A 19,894-nucleotide genomic window follows, 5' to 3' on the forward strand; every position below is an offset into this window, starting at 1 on the left:
ACATTCTCAAATGTGACCTGTTGTGTTTGTTTAACTCTTGAGCACTGGGCAAAGCAGCAAATGATTCTCTCATTTGGATTACTAGGTCTGCCATAATCCTTTTAAGATAAGCACAACTGCAAGCCATTCTTTTTCCCACAGTTGCTAAGATCCTTCATAGTGCGTGAGCTTACTGGAGAGAGGGGTGGGAAAAAAAGGCAACTTTTTTTGAACCCAAGTTGCTAGGCCACCCGAATTCCCAGGAGAAAGTCAGCTAGTTCATCAAGTGTTTTCAACACATGCTACGAATTTTCCCTATTTATGATGCCTTAACGGATTATGTAATCACTTCTCCATATTTAGTTATCTTGTTATCCAAGCATTCCTATAATTTCACTGAGAATCAAGGTGTGTCCTTCAAAATTTTAGAGAGTTACCTATAAAGCAAATCCAGAGGCACTGCAACTGCTCTTTTAAATATCAGATCAGTGGGACGAGGTGGCTCTTTTATTTTACCTCCCCTGGCAGGAAGCTGAGTATAACTTAAAACATAGCTTGAGAAGTCAAGGAGGCCACTATTGTTTTCCATCAGGCTTGTCCTGTTGTTTCTCCAATTTGATCAAATTTTTAATCAAATTATTTATAAAATCAAATAATACCTTAGTTTCAATGTGCTTTTATATTTCTCTGGAAATCCTGGAAAAGGAAGAATTTCTTGGTGGTAAGAGTTGAGGGTGGTATGAACCCAGTCTTCCTGAACTCATTAAGTAGCCTAGGAAACAGCTACATAATTTTAGTACATATAAGGACTATAAGGAAATCCTTATATGCACTAAAAATTGCGGTAATGGAGGGTTCCCCCAGTAATGTCCCCCCTAAGAGAAAACATGAGCTTCTTTTTTTGTTTTCTTTTTTGCGGTACGCGGGCCTCTCACTGCCGTGGCCTCTCCCGTTGCGGAGCACAGGCTCCGGACGCGCAGGCTCAGCGGCCACGGCTCACGGGCCCAGCCGCTCCGCGACACGTGGGATCTTCCCGGACCGGGGCGCGAACCCGCGTCCCCTGCATCGGCAGGCGGACTCTCAACCACTGCGCCACCAGGGAAGCCCCATAAGCTTCTTTTTACACCTACTACAACCTGCATCAAAGCAAAGATAGTCACAGGGGTTTTAGTTCCCAGATTCTCCACCCTCCACCCAGTGTAACTGGGATTATCTGGCTCAGAATTAACAGCTCGGGGGAAGCAGTGACACTTGGTGGCTTCCAGAGCCAAGCGTGGTAGTTTATACTTCCGGGGTTTCTCTTTTCCTCCCACACCCTGACATTAGAGATTTCCCCAAGGAACAGTCCTGAATCCTCTGCTTCTCCTCCTTAATCTCTTTCCCCTGGAGAAATGAAGTGCCGGTAAAATTTCATCTCTCACTGCAATTGCTCAGATCTTAAATCTCTCTCTCTACCTCTGACCCCTCTTCTGAACTTCAGGTCTTTTTTTATCACTAACTGCAGCTGCATTTGGAAATCCTGCCCCCTAACCAGGTCTAAGCAACTTAGTCCTGACCTTCCTTCTCCTTAGACTTTCCTCTTGCTGCCTACTAGCATTTAGGGCCATTGCTCCAATTCCCAGGCTTTGGGACAGTTGCAATAGCAGCCCTGAAAAAAGAAACCAGGCACCTGCTGAGCAGGATTGCCTCAGGATCGCAAGCCCACCTTGATAGCTTTCCCAGACAAGTGGCAAACACAACCATAAACATTTAAACAGAACACAATTTGTAACCCACTCCCTGCGCCCCCAAAATTAGATGAGGACTCTCTCTTACATTCAGGAATTCCAAAAAATATATCAGTTAAAAAAAAAAAAAAGGAAAAGGAATACCTTAGGATTTTTGCCATTTGTTACAGAGTTTTAACGTCATTTACACTGAAATGTCATCAGAGAGGAGAGGAGGATGGGAGTGAGAGAACGTGGTGTATTTGGCACATTTCCTGCCAATCTACAGATAAAGAATTGCTACCTGCCTCTGTGCTGTTATGTTACTGTCCTTTATATATAATAACTTTTCTTAAGCTTTTTCTTGGGAAACTAATGACATTTTTAACAAATCAAAAATGGTACACAGAAATAGAAAAAAAATACACTTTAAAAATTACATCAAGTTAGGCTATAAAACTAAAGTATGGAATATGAGGCAGCATAAGATTTTAAAAAACGTATTCATCTTAGTTATGAGATTTTACTTGATTTATAAAGCATTCTCTTTTGAATGACAGAATCCATAATTTCATTCTATAACAATACAAATGCACAGAAACACTACCTTACCAGAGACTGCTTCTTATGTTAAAGAAAGCTTATAAAGAAAAAGAAAACAACCTGCATTTTCTATCCAAACAACAGATGAGAACAAATAATTTAACATCAGTGTTACCTGTGGAACACAATATTTCAAAAGAAAGCCAAGCCCCTCAAGTTTTTTCAAAACGACTTTAGGACTCAGGGTAATATATTTATATGCACAACACTTGGTGATACCAAATCTCCCCTGTATTGATTCTTCAAGATGCCCAAACTTAATCATAGGCCAAAATACTTTCATTGGAGTTGGGGAGAGGGTGGCAAACTTTGCTCTTGACGTTTGCTAACATTTTTTATTTATTTTTTTTTTTTTTTGCGATATGTGGGCCTCTCACCGTCGTGGCCTTTCCCGTTGCCGGACGCGCAAGCTCAGCGGCCACGGCCCACAGGCCCAGCCGCTACGCGGCATGTGGGATCCTCCCAGACCGGGGCACGAACCCGGATCCCCTGCATCGGCAGGCGGACTCCCAACCACTGCGCCACCAGGGAGTTTTATTTATTTTTTTTTTTTTTTGCGATATGTGGGCCTCTCACCGTCGTGGCCTTTCCCGTTGCCGGACGCGCAAGCTCAGCGGCCACGGCCCACAGGCCCAGCCGCTACGCGGCATGTGGGATCCTCCCAGACCGGGGCACGAACCCGTATCCCCTGCATCGGCAGGCGGACTCTCAACCACTGCGCCACCAGGGAGGCCCGACGTTTGCTAACATTTGCTTTTAGTCCTTGGAGGGGATTAAGGCTTTGGTAAGCATGTATGAATGGGATGGGGTGGAGGCTAAGGAGGGATCTGCCCAGCACACTATGTAATCATTTATTGTTTTTGTCCTTTGGAAAACCAGAGACTATGGAGTAGAAAGGTTCCAATGTTTTCCTGAGGCCACCTGAGCACTCTTGAATGGGCCACAAGACTCCCTATCACATCAGGTCTATAACAGCCCAGAAACCATCTTGGGCTGAAAAAAATCACCCATTGTGTTTCCCAAGCCAAGTCAATGTTGTCCAAGCCCTCCTTCTAGACCCACAGGTTCAGAGTTGCCATGTGCTCGGTGCAAAGTAGGACACCATGTCATAAACGACTCTAAATGTCGTACCTGTGAAAATTGCCATCCACTGGTAGAGCTGGCTCTATCCTAAAAACAGCAGCTAAGGCTGGTCAAGAAGTGTCAACCTCTCTCCCTCCCCTCCACAGACACACAAAATTAAAGCACTGAGGAGATTAGAGTGCAAGCTCATTTAGGCTTGCCTCAATTTCACTCCTTTTCCATTTCCTTTGGCCTTAAAAAACACATCATTCTCATTGGGTTTTTCACTGTGATACGGAGTCAAGAAAATAGCAAGGTGATTCAATGGGAAAGTGATTCTCTGCTGAAATCAGCACTACTATATCTGTGAAGCTTCCCGCTCCCCTTTCCCATCTACTCTCTTTGAAAAAGCACCCGAAAAGCAGCAGGGGAATAAATGACCAACGAAATTTCTGAAGTACATCAAAAAGTTGATGACAGACAAAGGAAAAAGTTGCAGAGCATTCATAAAACCTCCAAAATTCAATCTATTTCCTTTTTCCTACCTTCAGGCTTTTCACAAATGAGCACAAAGAGTACTTGACTGAAAGAGAAAAGTAGCATTGTAGAGATTCAAATCCCACCCAAGTCTTGGGAGTTATGAGAGTGAGAGTCTGTCAGAGACAAGACTTCCCGGGCACTTGGTGGTAGAAAACCCCTGTGAAGTGTACTTTTTTATGTTCATGAGAGAAAGCTCTACCATCCATCAGAATAAGAAAAGGACCCCAGGAGGCTGAAAATTACCCTTTGTCAATCACCAGTATATTAACAGGAACAGCTGTTTGCAGAATGACTTGCTTCTTCAAATACATTAGGAATTATGGGGGGAAAACAGCTCTCCTCAAATACAGTGGTAACTGGATTACTTTTTCAAAGACATCTCACTGCTCTGCTAGACTATCAAGAGTTAAAAGTTAAATGTTAAATAAAGGCAATGAAGAGATGATTTGATTTCTATGAAAAAAATTATTTATTTCATTTTAATGATCATGTGTTAAATGAAAGATCTTCTTGATTATACTGCCCCACTGAAACATACTTACATATGCATAGACATGGCTTCTCAGAGGAAGTAACAGTAATTTTAGAATTACAAATGATATGTAGTAGGTTGCCTGGTTCCTACAACCATCACGGACCTATTAAGGGCTAGGAACAATCTGAAATGGCTAAAAGTGAGGCAACATGAACACAAACTGAGTGGCAGCCAGATATCAGTAGAGTAAAGGCAAATTTCCCACTTCCTCTTAGAGTTCTGTCTTTATAAAAATGGATATCCTCCAGTATTGTACCATCTATGAATATTGATGTATATGCACAAAAAGCATCCTTAAAACCTTGCATACAACTTTTAATTTAAATTTGGGATGCAGACAAAAGATCTTTTTAAAAAAAGTCTTTATTAAACTATTTCCTGAGTTTACTGAAGGCAAAATGAATGTGCCAGCCAAGCACTCCCCCACTGCAGTCAGCACTGCATCTCTGCTGCACTCTGCTTTCCCTTTTTTACATTTTATTGAAGTATAGTTGATTTACACTGTCGTGTTAATTTCTGCTGTACAGCAAAGTGACTCAGTTATACATATGTATACATTATTTTCATATTCTTTTCCATTATGGTCTACCACAGGATATTGAATATAGTGCCCTGTGCTGTACAGCGGGACCTCGTTGTTTATCCATTCCTACATAGAGTTTGCATCTGCTAATCCCAAACTCATGAACTCTGCTTTCTTGACATCCCATATACACACATACAGGGCAATGACTTCGGTGCAAACCAGACACCAAGTCTGAATAGGTAAGAAGCTGGAAGCAGGGCAGAAGAATTTTCTCGCCTATCTGCCTCAAGAAATCTTTCAAGTGGTGACCTCCAAAAGATGAAGGGAGGAGTAGGCTCAACAATCACGCCATTGTTCTCTGAAGCAGCCCTCTAAGATAACCTGATGACCACAATCGGAACATTTAGGGCTGAACCGGATTTCAAGGAACATCTGTGCACTTTTATCTTACAGAGAAAGTGAAGGCCAAACTGATGAGATGGCTTGTCCTAATTAACAAGCAGCTCAGTAAGGACAGAAGCCAAGTTTGCAGACTCTCACTACCCAATATGGATTTTCAGTTCAAATGACTCTTTCTCTGTAAAGATCTTCCTGAACCCCTCTCCCCACCCCACCCGCACTTCCCTCTCCCTCTCCCTCGTTTGTGTCTCCAGCCCAGCCAGCATCTTGTACTCCCTTTTATCATAGCACTTATCACTGTGTACATTGATACGTTGTTTGCATGCCTATCTCCCCATTCCACCTTGAGTTTGTCTAAAGGCAGGACTATATCTTACTCATCTTTGAACCTCCAGGTCTGTTTCTGCGCCTGGTGAAGAGTGACCACTCCATAAAAGTTTGCTGAATGAATGAATAAACTTTGTGAGAATAGTTTTATAGGGCATCACACTAAGTCGGCCTTAGAGACCTAATTGCTTCTCTTGCCATTTCCTTTCCTAAGTTCTTTCTTCTTCCTCCAAGAAGAGAACAAGAGGCAGCATATGACTGAGGCTGTTCCTGGCTTTCTGTTGCAAATGAACCGTTATTCTTTTCAGGTCCAGAAAATGGCTACTTCGTAACAATTTTTTTTCTATGAATATATACTCTGGGGTGTGTGTGATCATCATGGCTGAAAAATCCTGGTAATTCAGTATAACTGAATCAGAAATGTTAGGAACCCACGAGGCACAGACACAAACCCTGGTCTAATTCCCAGGGGTCTGTGGTCACAAGAACCCCCAGGATACAGGGGCCCACAGAGCAGAATAAAGGAACCTGCAGCAGATTCATATTTAATCAGCACCCGGGCCTGCCCAAGGGGGGGGGCACTGCATTTCCAGGGTCAGCTTAGAATAAACTGCCTTCTTCAACTGCTCCATCCCCACCCTGCATTTCTCTAACCAGCACCAAGTCAAATTCCCTGAAGCCACTGAGACGGAAGGTGGAACACAAGGCTTCAGGATAATCACATGGAGTGGAGCCTTCTTGTGCATCTCTATTGCATATGCTGACTTCTTACAAGAAAAATGTTCCCGCTGTGCTTTAAGACCCATGTTCAGCTGCATTCACATTAAACATTTATTTTCAAATAATCATTAGCTTGAAAATGTCTTGAAGAACAAATAACACCAAAAATCATAGTTGCTGGTCATAGTGAAACCAAGCCTGCCTCCCCAATACCCCAGATCTGCTTCCTGCACCCCCCCCCCAATTTTTCCCCTCTGGTCTAATCAAATACCTTCAACTGCTTGAGAAAAATATTAACTGGATATCTGTTCAATAATATGCTCCTCAGGAATGTATGATCTCTGTTTACGAAACAGCCAACCAGAATCAAATTAAAACCCAAAGACAACTGAAGCACACTGGTGCCGAGTTACCAAAAGTTAGAAGGCGTTTCCGATGCTAAGGATTCACGGACGCTGTCTTTAAAGTAGCTGATGGCTGCCAACGTAAAATGTCATTAAAATACAGAAAAAAAGGAAAGAAAAAAAGAATGACATTGAATGTTACTCCAAGAAATCAAATACACAAAATCATGCAACCTCAAGAAGCTACTTACTACATAGGCTTTGTTACAAAACAACATAAAGGGGTCTCTCCCTTGGCCCTTAGGCAGTCAAATCTCTGGCTCTCAGGGTTCTCGCGGCTTCCTTCTCCGGACACCCCATCCAGTCACTAAGCACAGCGATTTGGAACCAGGACAAAAAGGATGCCGGCTGCTTGCACCCTTTCTTCCCAGCTAGGGCTTCTGCCTGGGATCCTATCTAGGGTTGCCAGATTTATCAAATGAAAACACAGGACTCCCAATCAAATTTGAATTTCAAATGAACAAGGACTAATTTTTTAGGATAAGTATGCTCCATACAAAATATTATACGGCAACCCTCTCCCTATCTATTCTCCACCCTTGTGAGTTGAGCTAAATAAAGTCAAATCCTCAAAAACCCATTTTCATCCCGTTACCTTAAGGTCATAAGCAGCCCCCTCTATGGAATCAGCCCAGGCTCTACTAGGCCTTCAGTTGCCCGGAGCAAAGCAGAAGGCACTCTCAGCCCCAGCTTACCTGACCAGCTGCAAGGAATTTAAGGAAGTTGACTGTTGGAGAAAAGCAATTTTTTATTCCCTGGCTCCTCCCACCAAAAGCTTCGCACGTCTCCCTACCCAGTCAGCCAGTCCACTTTCCCAACCACCGTGGCGCAACTGTATATTCAAATGACTTTGATGTCTGCCTGTCGGAGCTCCTCCTTTAAACTGGGATGGGGGAGGGTGTGGTGAGTGACCACCATGCCGGAACTCCTGACTCTAAATTCATATACATTTTTGAACATATGAATTATTACAGGAAGATGAGGCTTTTATGTTTTTAAGGTCTTTGTTAGTGGGGGGAGGGAGAGAAGGACAGGTTAACCTTAATTTCTTCAGTCCTGTCGGTGGTATACTTAAATTCAAGCAAAAGTCATCCATTAAAGCCCAGGAAAACATCTGCTTAAGTATTATGTTTCCACATGCACACATAAGATCGATGCAGATACATATTCAAAACCTGCAAAAAATGGCATGAATAGCCATTATTTGCATAGATGTCTTTTTCAGTCAACCCTTGATTACTCATATTAAAAGAGAGGGAGATGTAGAGGGGCATGGTTAATTCTAATGAACAAAATAATATATTCAGCAAAAATGGCAATCCATAACAGCCCCACATGACAGAACAGGTATATCACAAAAGTGGCAATGGTGAACATTTAGGAATCAGTTACTAGACACAATCCTGAATTTATTTTTTATTAAGATTGCAATCTCCTTTGTTGGAATTATCAAAGAGTCAGAATTAGTAAGGTCAGAGAGAATGAAATTGTACTTCACTGGGGAATCTTATATGTTATAGACAACATGTCATAGAAACATTAGATAGTAAAGCTGGAAAGGCTCTTAGAGATCCTTCAGTCTGTGTACCACAGACCACTATTCCCAAGAGAGGAGCCTCAGAAACTGAGCTTCCTGGTGAAATACTTGTAAGGAATGGTACCCTCTATTCCCCTCTTGGAGATTAACAGTCCACCGGAGCATACTAAAGGTTCCCTCTCACGTGTCCTAGAGTAAAGAAACCTGCTGGCTTTTGTTAACTGAAACACACTTCAATCGCAGAAACCATGCCTCTTTTTTTTCCCATAAAATACCTTTTAACATATCTCGCTAGAGAATCGTTATGAAAATACTGATTTAATTCAACTCCCTCCTACTAAAGCTCAAAGCAAGCCCCATGGCATACAGTGAACTCCAAGGAACTGGATCGTCCGTTGAAATGACATTGAACACTCCTGCCCATATGCGATCTCTGCACAGCTAACAAGATGTAGATTTTTCCTATGATGGCTACAAAGAAAGATCCCACAGTCAGCTTCCCAGCGCTCCTTGCCAAAGTTGTAAGTTCTGCCAGAGCTTTCCAAATGGCTGCCGGGGCTTTCTTCTTTTGTTTGAATGCCTCAGTCAGGTAACTTCTGAAATCACAACTTCAAGCCTTCTCTGTCTAACTGGCTTTCCTACACTGTGACTTCTGTCCCTTGAAACCATGCCAGTTACCTTAGGTTTTCCATGACTTAAGGGTCTCAAGTGAGTTTTAACGGCACTAAAACTTGGAAAGTAGGAATGTATTTGGCAATCCCTCCAATTCCTAAGGGTCTTAGTTGTGCACTAAACTTAAACCTTGCGGTTTCCACCTGGCAAAGTTAAATTTCCTGTCTCCAAGCAAAAAGAAAATTTCAAAGAAGAATTAAATGTAGACAAATATCTTGCCAACTTAAGGGGAGTAAAAGGTGAGAGAGGCACTGATTATTGTTCAGATGTAAACAATTTATCTTTGCAACGCTCAGTATGCTGCTAAGAATAAATTAAATAATTACATCTCTAGAGCCAGCCATGTACCCCTCCACCCAGAGGTTATATAAAGGGCAGATACAGTTATTGATTTACCTCTGCATTTTTGAAATTAGAGGCACAGAGATAAAAATCAGTCCTTTTCTTTTTTTTGCTAGACACAAGTTTTCTTTCAGATAAAGAAATTTAAAAGCATGATACCAAATGGTTGTTTACAGGGTCTTGCTAAATTCATAGGTAGAAATCATGTTTCAAACGCCAGAGCCAAATGTATCCACTTTAAAATACGCATTTTTCTCACAATCCTACCCAACTACCAAACTAATACCAAATATGCAATTTCCAAGCAGAAAGGTTTACTTGGTGACATGGACTGCATTAAAATGCTTTGAGGCATGGACTAGCTCTACATTTTGTTAATGATAAATATATGTTTATCACCAAAAGCCTTACTGAAACCTTTATGCTAACTTGTTATTAAAACTGCAGGCATTTTAGAGTATCAGACAAATCTCCAAAGAAAACTCCAAACTCCAAATGCACTGTGTATTTAAATAAAGTGGGTTTGTTTTTTTTTAGCCAAGTGATTCTTTATTAGGCCAAGTTGCTGTTTGTTTTTGTTCTGACATAAAAGCAAGTAATTTATTGATATAAATTCTTTCTCTTTTAAAAATAAAGATCTATTCTGCCTGGCCTGATTATTTACCAAATATATTAAGTGTCATCCAAAATGTATTTCAGAGATGTGAACAGAACTGACAATGCTCTAGATGAAACTACGGAGACTACTCTTTTAAAAAATACGTTTAAAAATGATCCTTTCTCAGTCTTACTTAGTAAATATAGCAACCTTGTTAAACTCACCTTCTGCTTTCAGTGAGCAGTTAATATTTGATGATGATGAAACTGTTCCTGGTATTTAAAGAACTAAACAAGGCCATCCACAAACAATGTAACTAGAAATGGGGTTGTTTAAAGAAGATAAAATGATAAATGGAAGTTTTACGTTTTAAAATAAATCAATCCCTCAACCATAAATGTCTCATATCTTTACAGAGAAGTTGAAATATGACCCCTGCCAAAGAATGCCTATCTCCAAATCTAAAACAAAGTAAAGCAAAGGACAGAGAAAGTTAATTAGTTTTAAAAATCTATTAATTGTTCTCCGCAAGTCAGTTTAAGCAGCTAGAAGAGTTAGTGGGTGAACAGTGCACTTGTAAGGATGCAGTGTTTCTTAAAACCATAAACCCTCTATATTAAGCACAACAAGGTTTCTAAGGTCTAGTCACTGCCTTTTAATTAGTGGAATCCTTATTCTGGTGAGGGGAAAAATAGGAAAAATAAAACAAATCCCTAGCTTCATTGTGCCTTCCCTGAAAATCAGAATAAAATTAGAAACCTTCAGAAAACATGTCTTTCTGAAAAAAAAAAAAAAAGAGCCCAGTTTATATGTCTCTTATACAAGGTAAATCAAATTCCATTCTAGAAAAATATTTGATCAAGTGATACAGAGAAATAAGCTAGGCCATGTAAAACATCAGTGTGCCAATATTTCACAGTTATTTTTCTACTAAAGATAACTGGAGCATTTAACTGTTTTTGTTTTGTTTCATGTTTTACAGACTCTAGTATATAAGGTCAAATGACCCTTCAGATGTGAACTAATTCTGACCATTTATGAGTGGGCTACAGAATAACTATCTACAGGTTTAGCTCATGTAACTTGGCATGTGATGATTGTTGACACACATTTAGAGACCACGCTGAGGCCCTTGTAAAATTATATTTTCCATTAATATCATGAAAGTAGTCATAATGACACAACTCATTTGAGGGATTTATTGAACGCTGTGGTCAGGTTTGCATTTTTTTTCACATCATGACCACCTGAATAATAATAACAGCTGACTTTATAGTAGGTATATTTACCATGTGCCAGACACTGTTCAAAGTGCTTTACATGCATTACCTCATATAGTCTCCACAATATAACCCTAGGAAGTCAGTGTTTTACTGAAGAACTGGGGCACAGAGATGTGAAGAAACACGCTCAAGGCAACAGAACAAATGTCGCAGAGCTGTGATTTGAACCCAGGTGGTCTGAGTCTGCAGCTCACATTCCTAACCAGTACACTAATGCCTCACAACACCGTGGTGTGCTAAACTGAGGAATGAGCTCGTTCAAATATTTCTAATGGTTGGGTCACTATTTTCCTTCTAAGATTATAATAAAGATTGCATACCAACTGGCCGTTAGGTATGTCCAGAAACTATTTAATAGATAAATGTATGCCAAGTGGGATGTTTTGTTAAGTACCTGGGGATCTTAGGTGACTTGAAAACGACTAAGACAAGATAACTGAGCGTCCAATGTTTCTACCACCACATCCACCTGAATAACTTTACAGTGTATTTACCATGTGCTGGGCACTGTTCAAAGTGCTTTACACGGATTGTGAAGTCTTTCATCCTAACCAAAGCAGAACAATTAGTACATATATCTCATCTCTTAGCACAGCTTTTTAGCAAATGTCTGCATGATAGAATTTTGCCAGTTGGTCTGGGAGAAGCAGTGTCCTGGAATCAGGAGTCGGGCTATGAGAGCTTAAGCACAAATGACCATGGCCTGACAAAAGTTAACAGTCCTGCAAAACCCCATGGACATAGAGAACAGATGGAAGTGGGGCTCAATAAAAGGGTTGGTTGTGTGCCTTTCTGTGGCTATTATTATTACCACTCTAAAAGAAGAATCTTAAAAAACAAAACAAAACAAAACAAACCCACCACGGCAGTGCCATTTAGAAGCAGGTTTACTCAGACCATAAATGTCTGGGTGCTGTAGGTTCAACGCTATGACAAAGCAGAGAAAATCCCAAACAATGACAAAAGATCAACCTTATCACAAAGAAGTACAAAGTGTCCTTCTGAAGCATTTCATTCCACAAAGAACACAGACAAATAAGGATTCACACACACCACACATACCACCTCACAAAAGACTACGCCACCAAAAGCTCAGTTTTAGTGGGGATTTGACTTAAATGACTAGAGAATGTATAAACTTTGAGATGGTGCAACATGGGGTGATGATTTGTGGGCCTGGGAACTAGGATTTGACTTTTTCAGTGCTTCAACTCTGCCTGTGAGCAAGTTATCTTTATTTATTTTCTTTTCTATATTGTCAATTTATTTTTGGTTAAGTAAACATTATTCACAAAATAAGACTAAAGACTTCAAATGCAAATCAACATGTAAATGCATCAGATAAACATATAAACATGGTGTAAACATATCAATTCTATTCACTCTAGCTTAGCATTTAGGTTTTTCCACAGCTTTTAAAAGACAAAATATTCTAGGTATTTGCTGATGATGTAGTAGGGAACCTAGATCTTATATAAGTGATGAGACAATTGAACGTGTAGAATCCAAAAGGGTACTAATACTTTTAAAGACAATTTGATGGGGAAAATAATAATAAATAAATCCAGTGTTGAAATGAATCAGCTGTTTGGAATCAGGTTGCAGGCAGTTCATACTCTGACTTCTAACACATTTATTCTGAGACAAAGCAGGAACAAATCTAAATTTTTAATATGAATGCAGTATTTTACTAAATATGAATGCAGCATTTTATTAGGGAGAGGGCTAAACTGGGATTTAAGTGTCCTGGATTCTAATTACCTTTAGATCATGGCTAAATTATTTTCCAATTCTGTTAATCAGTTTTTCTAGGAATAATTCCTGCCCCTACATACTTCATAAGTACTTTGAAAGAACAGAGGGAAAAAGTGAAATTTAGTATGCTTTGGAAGTAAAATTAGTAAAAAAAAAAATATTTATTTTCTTTATTAGTTAGTTAGAACTAAAATTGTTGCTGTGAATTAAGTATAAAAAATTCAATAGATTACAAACTATGTTTTACCATTTTACCTCCCCACAGAAGATAATGCATTATTATATGAGGAATCCTTGATTTTGTGAGTAATATAAATTATCATGTGCCTAGAAAGGGAAGTTATATACAATGTTAGAAAACCAAGGACACTTCTCTTTTTAGAACCAGATATTGTTACAGTTGCTGCTCCCACAACTCAGTAGTAATGGTAGGTGAAAGAGCAGAGGATAAAGAAGCAGTACCAAGCTTTAATCTTATCCTTGCAAATAACTGAAAAGAGAAAGGAATTATTGCTCCCTTTACAACTGGCAATAAGCCAGTGCCTACTTAGAAGACCAGTTTACCTAGTCAAGAGGCACTTCTCTACCATCACAAGCTTCTTACTTTAAGATCTCACATAATGAAAATTCACTTTAGAATCATAATGAATAAAACATTCAAAGTAATCTCTATCATATGAAAAAGTTGGGAGCGTCACATTTTTTGGTTGGTACCTTTTATATTTTAATTTTGCCAAAACTGCTGTTATATTTTATTTATAACACATATTAAAAGGATATAAAGAAATCAAGCAAGTCATTTTTTTCGTGGTAAGTTAGGAGGATAAAGCAAAACAAGCTTTAGGCTATAAGAGAAGATGTTAATGGTGCTTAAAATACTAACAAGTAATTAATTATAGCAAAGGGATTTTGAATATTATTTATTTAAGTTGGTAAAATAATAATGAATCTCATTATAAAACTGTTTCTAACTATTTGAACAGATTTTCATTTTTCTTATTTTTCATCTCAACAGGCCCAACTGCTTAGAAGCCAAGATTGACTCATATAAATGTGAAACACGTTGGAACATATATACTTATATACTGAATATTCTTATTGTACTGAATATTATATTGAATATACATTTCTATTGTAAAGAACTAATAATAAATATATATTATACACAAATATATATTATATATGTTATATACATATATAAGCCCTTTTAGTCCCCACACTTGCTGCATATAAAACTTTGAAAGTCCACTTGTGGCAGCTAGTAACACCTACAATAGACCTTTTGGGGTATTAAAAAGTTACTAATCCTTCCAAAGGGTTACAAGAGACAAATGATTAAAATAATCTTTTTCTTCTTGGTTTCACACATTTACACACCAATGTTACTCTTGTCCAGCTACCTGTGATGAGATGTTCCCTGGGAAGTTTCTATGTGCTCCACAAAAGTAGGGTTTCTGTGGTAGAAGAATTTTGAGAAATGTTGAGTGTAACAGAAGTAAACTGCTCTTTTGTGCAGTACGTCTCAGAGCCTTATCTCAGCTAATAAGCACTGTGGTGCTCCCTAGGGAGAGAAATATAATAAGTTTCCCAAAGATATGTAAGTCTTCCAGAACAGATGTCATTTTCTTTCCACCAGATCTGAGTATAAACAATAAGCCAGAGTGCGGAGAATTCTGAAACTGAGAAACATCATCTTTAGTTGATACTCTCTTGGACTGTTAGGGTTTTCTCTAAACCAGTGGTCTTCAAACTTTGAGTGTTCATCAGAATCACCAGGAGGGCTTTGTAAAACACAGGCTGTCAGATCCACCTTCAAAGTTTCTGATTCAGCAGTTCTGGGTAGGGCCCAAGAATTTGCATTTCTAACAAGTACCCAGGTGAAGGTGGTGCTGCTAGTCAGCCAGCAACACTTTCCCAACACTGTGGGAGTGGCTGTCTTATGGAACAATAGATTTAGCTATTTACTAAGCCTTTTCTTATGTCGCTGATAATCAGTTTCTAAAAGGTCATATAGACGGGGTTTTGATCTTAATTCCACATCTCTGACCTCAGTAATGATGTTAGCAGTCGTATAAAAGAAGGCCAGTCCAGGTCACACAAAAAAAGGATTGGACCTCTCAAGATTCTATTCTACTACTCCTAGAGAACACATTCATTTTCTGTTTACAAAGTAGTGCTATTACTTATAAAGGTAAGTATATAAGAGCTCTGTATTACATGTTGCCTATGTTTGCTCTACAAATCTCCCCAGAGTGTTTTTCAAAATGTTTGCTACATACCCAAATTTAAGCAGATAAAGGATTTTCTAGTAAACTCTCCTCGGCTCTCTAATAAATTAATACCTTTACTCACTGCAGAAACCACACTCATTTGAAAGTACTGCCTCTTCTCCTCACCCCCAAAAAAGATATCTGGAAAAAAGACAAGCTCAAAGGAGGGAAATACTTTTCACATCAAATAAGCAAACAGCCCAATGTTGACCACAGCATTTCAACATGGATAACCAAAAGGTGAAGTATTGATAGACTCCCAAACCTCAAAGCAAGCACCAAATACAAAGTTCATCCGTTGTACCCTGCAGTGATGCAGTAAGGAAACAGGACATCCCATACAACACTTTGTCCTTTTCATTGTGAAGAAAATAAATACCTGGCTAAGGAGTTCCAAGTATTTGTTATCATTTCCTTTCTGATTAAGAATAGTCTCAGCAGTACTCGGTTTACTTCTATCACTGGCAGCCTATTTAAATCTGAAGCCCCCAGTTTGCAATACCATAATGCTTACAATACATTGACCCGTCTAAATGAAAAACACTCAGATAGCTTAATAAGCTGTAAATAAGAAATTCAGAAATAGAATTAGCCCCTTCCCTTGCCCTCTCACTAGGTATACAACTCCATTCTTCCACAAGGGCTTGGAAACAACTTACAGGAAAGACACACTTCCAAAAACACCGTTATCATGGGCCTAAAGAGTAAGAGTGATATAATGGGGAAGGTGGTGATAATTACATCAAAAACTTCAAAAATCTAGATAAGGTTAATCGCTTCAGCTGGGCCCTAAATGTAGCTCTACGCTTTCTGGCAACCATTGTAAAGAGGAAAATGTATTGAACTGCATTGTTCCTATTGCTTGATAAAAGAAAGTACACTGGTTAATAAGCACCTCTCTGTAAAAGAGACTGCTGGATACTATGGAAGACAATGAATAGGGCAGGGAACCTGCCCACAAGGAGTCTGCCTATCTTATCTCTTCTGCAACTGCAGAGGCCTGAGGACTGTTGCTGAGAGGGGCTCTAGCACTTGACATTATGGGATAGAAATCAAAGGAAAACAGTGGGGTAGAAATCAAAGGTGACTAAACTAGGGGTCTAGAGGTGCTGTTGAGGAGGAGGAGAAATTTGATGGGGAGAATGAGACGTCTCTGAGCCATAATTAATCACAGCTCTTCGTTTTTGCTTCAAGGAAAGCCAAGGAGTTTATAATGTGTGATAAAAATGGCACAAATAATTCTCTCTCTGGCAGAGTCTCACTTTCTCTATCACCACCCCCCCTTCATCAGTATGTTGTTTTATTCATTACACTTTCATTCTGGTTTCGCTTCAAATACATTATTATTGGAGCTGAAGTATTTCAGAATGAAAAGCTTTTCTCAAATAGGTGTCTCCGAATTTCTTCTTTTTTTCTCTACAATCTCCGGCATGGAAGTAATGTCATTTTTTTCCTTAAGTGTTTCTCTAGTGAGGAGAATAGGAGATTTGGGGGAGGAATAGTGAAATATGATTGAATACATTTTATCAGCAATATTTCGTAGATGGAATAAATGTCATGTGCCACCGGAGTGAGGCCTTGAGAATTTGGGAAGAGTGAAAGAGGGTCTTGGTTTTGTCTTAGCTGTCAGTTGCCCATTAAAATATGCAAGTCACAATTATGGATATTATTGTAAACTATTAATGACATCAGCTGAATGCTGCTAAATACTTAAAACCATTTTAAGTTTCCTTCTTTGTTGAAACATTTTTCTAAAATGGTCCAGGTACTTTTCTTATTTTTGAAGTAGAGTCAGTTGCCCAAACCTGAATCACATCTCGATTACTAAGGATTGCACCGAAGGCCTCAGGATGTCTGTCCTGAAAAACAGAAATCACTATGCCAAATGGAGATGAAGACGGAGAAGGTATAAGAGATTGAGCTGACTGCACAGATACCAAAGTACAGCTCATAAGCTTAGAAATCCTTTTTTAAAATTCCATCTTGAAATTAGTTTCCCATTTCTTATTACTTTCCCATTTCTTTTAAAAAGCAGATTGCTAGGTAAGTTTATTTTAAAAAGTCAATGCACAGGCTCTCTCTCTAAGAGTTTTTCTTTGCCTTTCTATGCTGAAACTCTTCAGACTTTTTAAATATCACTGTACATTCGAAGCAATCGTTACTGATTAAACTTTAAATATATATTTTTACTGGATTAGGCAGTCACCTTTTACACAAAACCCTTTTCTGCAGATTATGACCTGGTACTTGACTCAGAATGACCTTATTAGTGCTAATCATGCTTCCAAGAATACCTTTATTTGCAAGCTAGCCACTTGCTGTAAAATTCAATTTCAAACATTTTAAGGCTGAAAATGATGCTTGAATATTACTAGATTATCACACTAATTACTTTAAAATAATATGTAACAGTGGCCATTCAGCAAATTTTTAAAAAGTCCACATAGAGGGTAAAAACACTCAAATGCTAAATTTGGAGAGTATCCAAGGCGTTTGGCCAATGAACATTTCTATAATGCCAAGGGACAGAATTAAATTCACAAAAATCAGCAATCTGTAGGCCATGAAATCTAGGTTAAAATGTGGTTGAGTGAGGAAAGTTGGCACATGGGTGTATACAATTTTCATTCATATTTAGGTAAAAACTGAACTGGGAGTAGAATTACAGATGCAGGTGGGGAGATGACTAGGCACCTTGCAGGGGAGCCCATATTGGTTCTCCCTCTGTCAAAGCGATTCAACAAGCTCATGTTTCATTCAGTGAACACTTTTCAAGCTCCCAATATGTACTATGTGTGCTAGGCACAAAAGCTGTGGTGGTGAACAAGACACCGTCCAATGTGAAACCAAAAAAAAGTACGACAAATCTTCATTTCAAATTCAATGAAATTGGATATTAAGGTGAACACAATAGCAGTAGGTGGAAGTAGTATTTCAACCAACCCCCTCTTACTTAACCATGTTGACTTGAGCAGCATCTCAACTCCATCACTGGCTTCTCCTTCCCACTGCCACCCCCTAATTCAAATTCTTATCATTTCATACCTTCAGTATGAAGCTCTCTAAGCTTCAATAGCAGCTTTCTAAGAGGTCCCCCTGTGGCCAGTCTCTTTTGCTCTATTCATTCATCTTGCATAGGCTGATGATGCCATTTCTCTACTCAAAATTGTCAGATTCCTCAGAGCTACAAAATCAAGTGCAAGCTCCTTACTTCCTTTTAAGGCTACTCCTCTACCAACACAAGCTCTGTGCTTCAGCCAGGCTGCCTTAACACTCGACTCCCCAGATCCACACTACAGTTTTTTCCCCTCTGTCTTTGCTTAGGTTATCCTTTCTGCCTGGAATGTCTTCCTGTCTCTCCTTCCAAGAATATCTCACACGGTACCTCTCCCATAACTACTTCTTTAACCACCACAGCTGGATATAATCCCAGCCCCCCCTCCCCCCTTGGACTCTTTTAGTGGTTCCTTTGTACCTGGCTTATGGCACATAACACAAGCAGCTTCATACTAAAAGGTCAGGCAGGGACCATATCTTCCATAACTTTGTATTCTGTGCAGTACTCAGCCCTGTGCCTAACAAGTAATAGTTTTCAATAAATGTTTGTTGAATGAATCATTTCTTTGGGGAATTGAATGTATATAGATAGAACTCTTAATGGATTTAACAGGACTTTCAGCATTAAATGACCCCTGACATTTATAAAATCCTTGTAGTAAACCACAAGCAATAGTCCTGCAAATTGAGTACTGCTGCTTGCTCTTGTATGAAGAGAAACAGAGGTAGGTAGGATTCTCATGACTTCCTCAAGGCCACACAAGGAGCCTTGGTCAGAGCTGTTATTACAAGTCAGCATTTTCTATGTTTATGCCACTTGCTGATACCATGCTTCACATCAAGCATTTCCATGGTTACATCTGTTGTTCACCCAAGAAAGAGGCATTTATTAAGACTACCTCTAAGGCCTCTACGAAAAATAAGACAATATTCCAAAATACATACAATGGAATATTATTCAGCCATGAGAAAGAAGGAAATTCTGCCGTTTTTTGGCAATATGCATGTACCTTGAAGGCCAGACACAGAAAGACAAATACTGTACAATTTCACTGATATGAGGAATCTAAAAAAGCTAAACTCATAGAAACAGAGTAGAATGGAGGTTACCAGGGACTGGGGGTGGGGAAAATGGAGAGATGTGGTCAAAGGGTACAAACTTCCAGTTATAAGGTGAATATGTTATGGTAATCTAAGATACGGCATCGTGACTATAGTGAACAAAACTGTATTATATACTTGACAGTTGCTTAAGACAGTAAGTCTTAAACTGTTCTTACCACAAAAAGAGTAACTATGTGAGGTGGTCATCATTTCCCAATATATACTCGTATCAAATCATCACGTTGTACACCGTAAACTTACACAATGTTATATGTCAATTAGATCTCACTAAAGCTGGAAAAAATCCTTCCTCTAGTGGGGTACTAGCAGAATAAAAATGGACAATTTAAAAATTTTTTTTCAGTTACTTGGAAGTAAGTTAAGATTGAATTTGTTTCTATATAGAATGCTTTCCCGGCTAATAGAAAAAGCAAAATAACCAGGAAATGGCAAAAAAAAAAAAAAAAAAAAAAAA

At 39.1% G+C, this 19,894-nt stretch overlaps 1 protein-coding gene across 5 annotated transcripts in view; it reads right to left on the reverse strand.

The window, feature by feature from the left end:
* The window catches only part of MBNL3 (muscleblind like splicing regulator 3), a 63,090-nt gene that overhangs the window by 27,300 nt on the left and 15,896 nt on the right, over positions 1-19,894 (reverse strand). The window contains exon 1 of one of the 5 annotated variants that reach the window (XM_007462863.1): positions 7,397-7,458. The exons of 3 other annotated variants lie outside the window; for them this stretch is intronic. The gene's annotated coding sequence lies outside the window, so the exon portion shown is untranslated. Of the gene's footprint in view, positions 1-7,396; positions 7,459-7,496; positions 7,515-19,894 lie in introns of those variants that run through there. One more of the 5 variants, XM_007462862.1, reaches the window with a different exon arrangement.

Source organism: Lipotes vexillifer, unplaced genomic scaffold, assembly GCF_000442215.2.
Source record: "Lipotes vexillifer unplaced genomic scaffold, Lipotes_vexillifer_v1.1 scaffold1006, whole genome shotgun sequence".
Taxonomy (NCBI): Eukaryota; Metazoa; Chordata; class Mammalia; order Artiodactyla; family Lipotidae; genus Lipotes; species Lipotes vexillifer.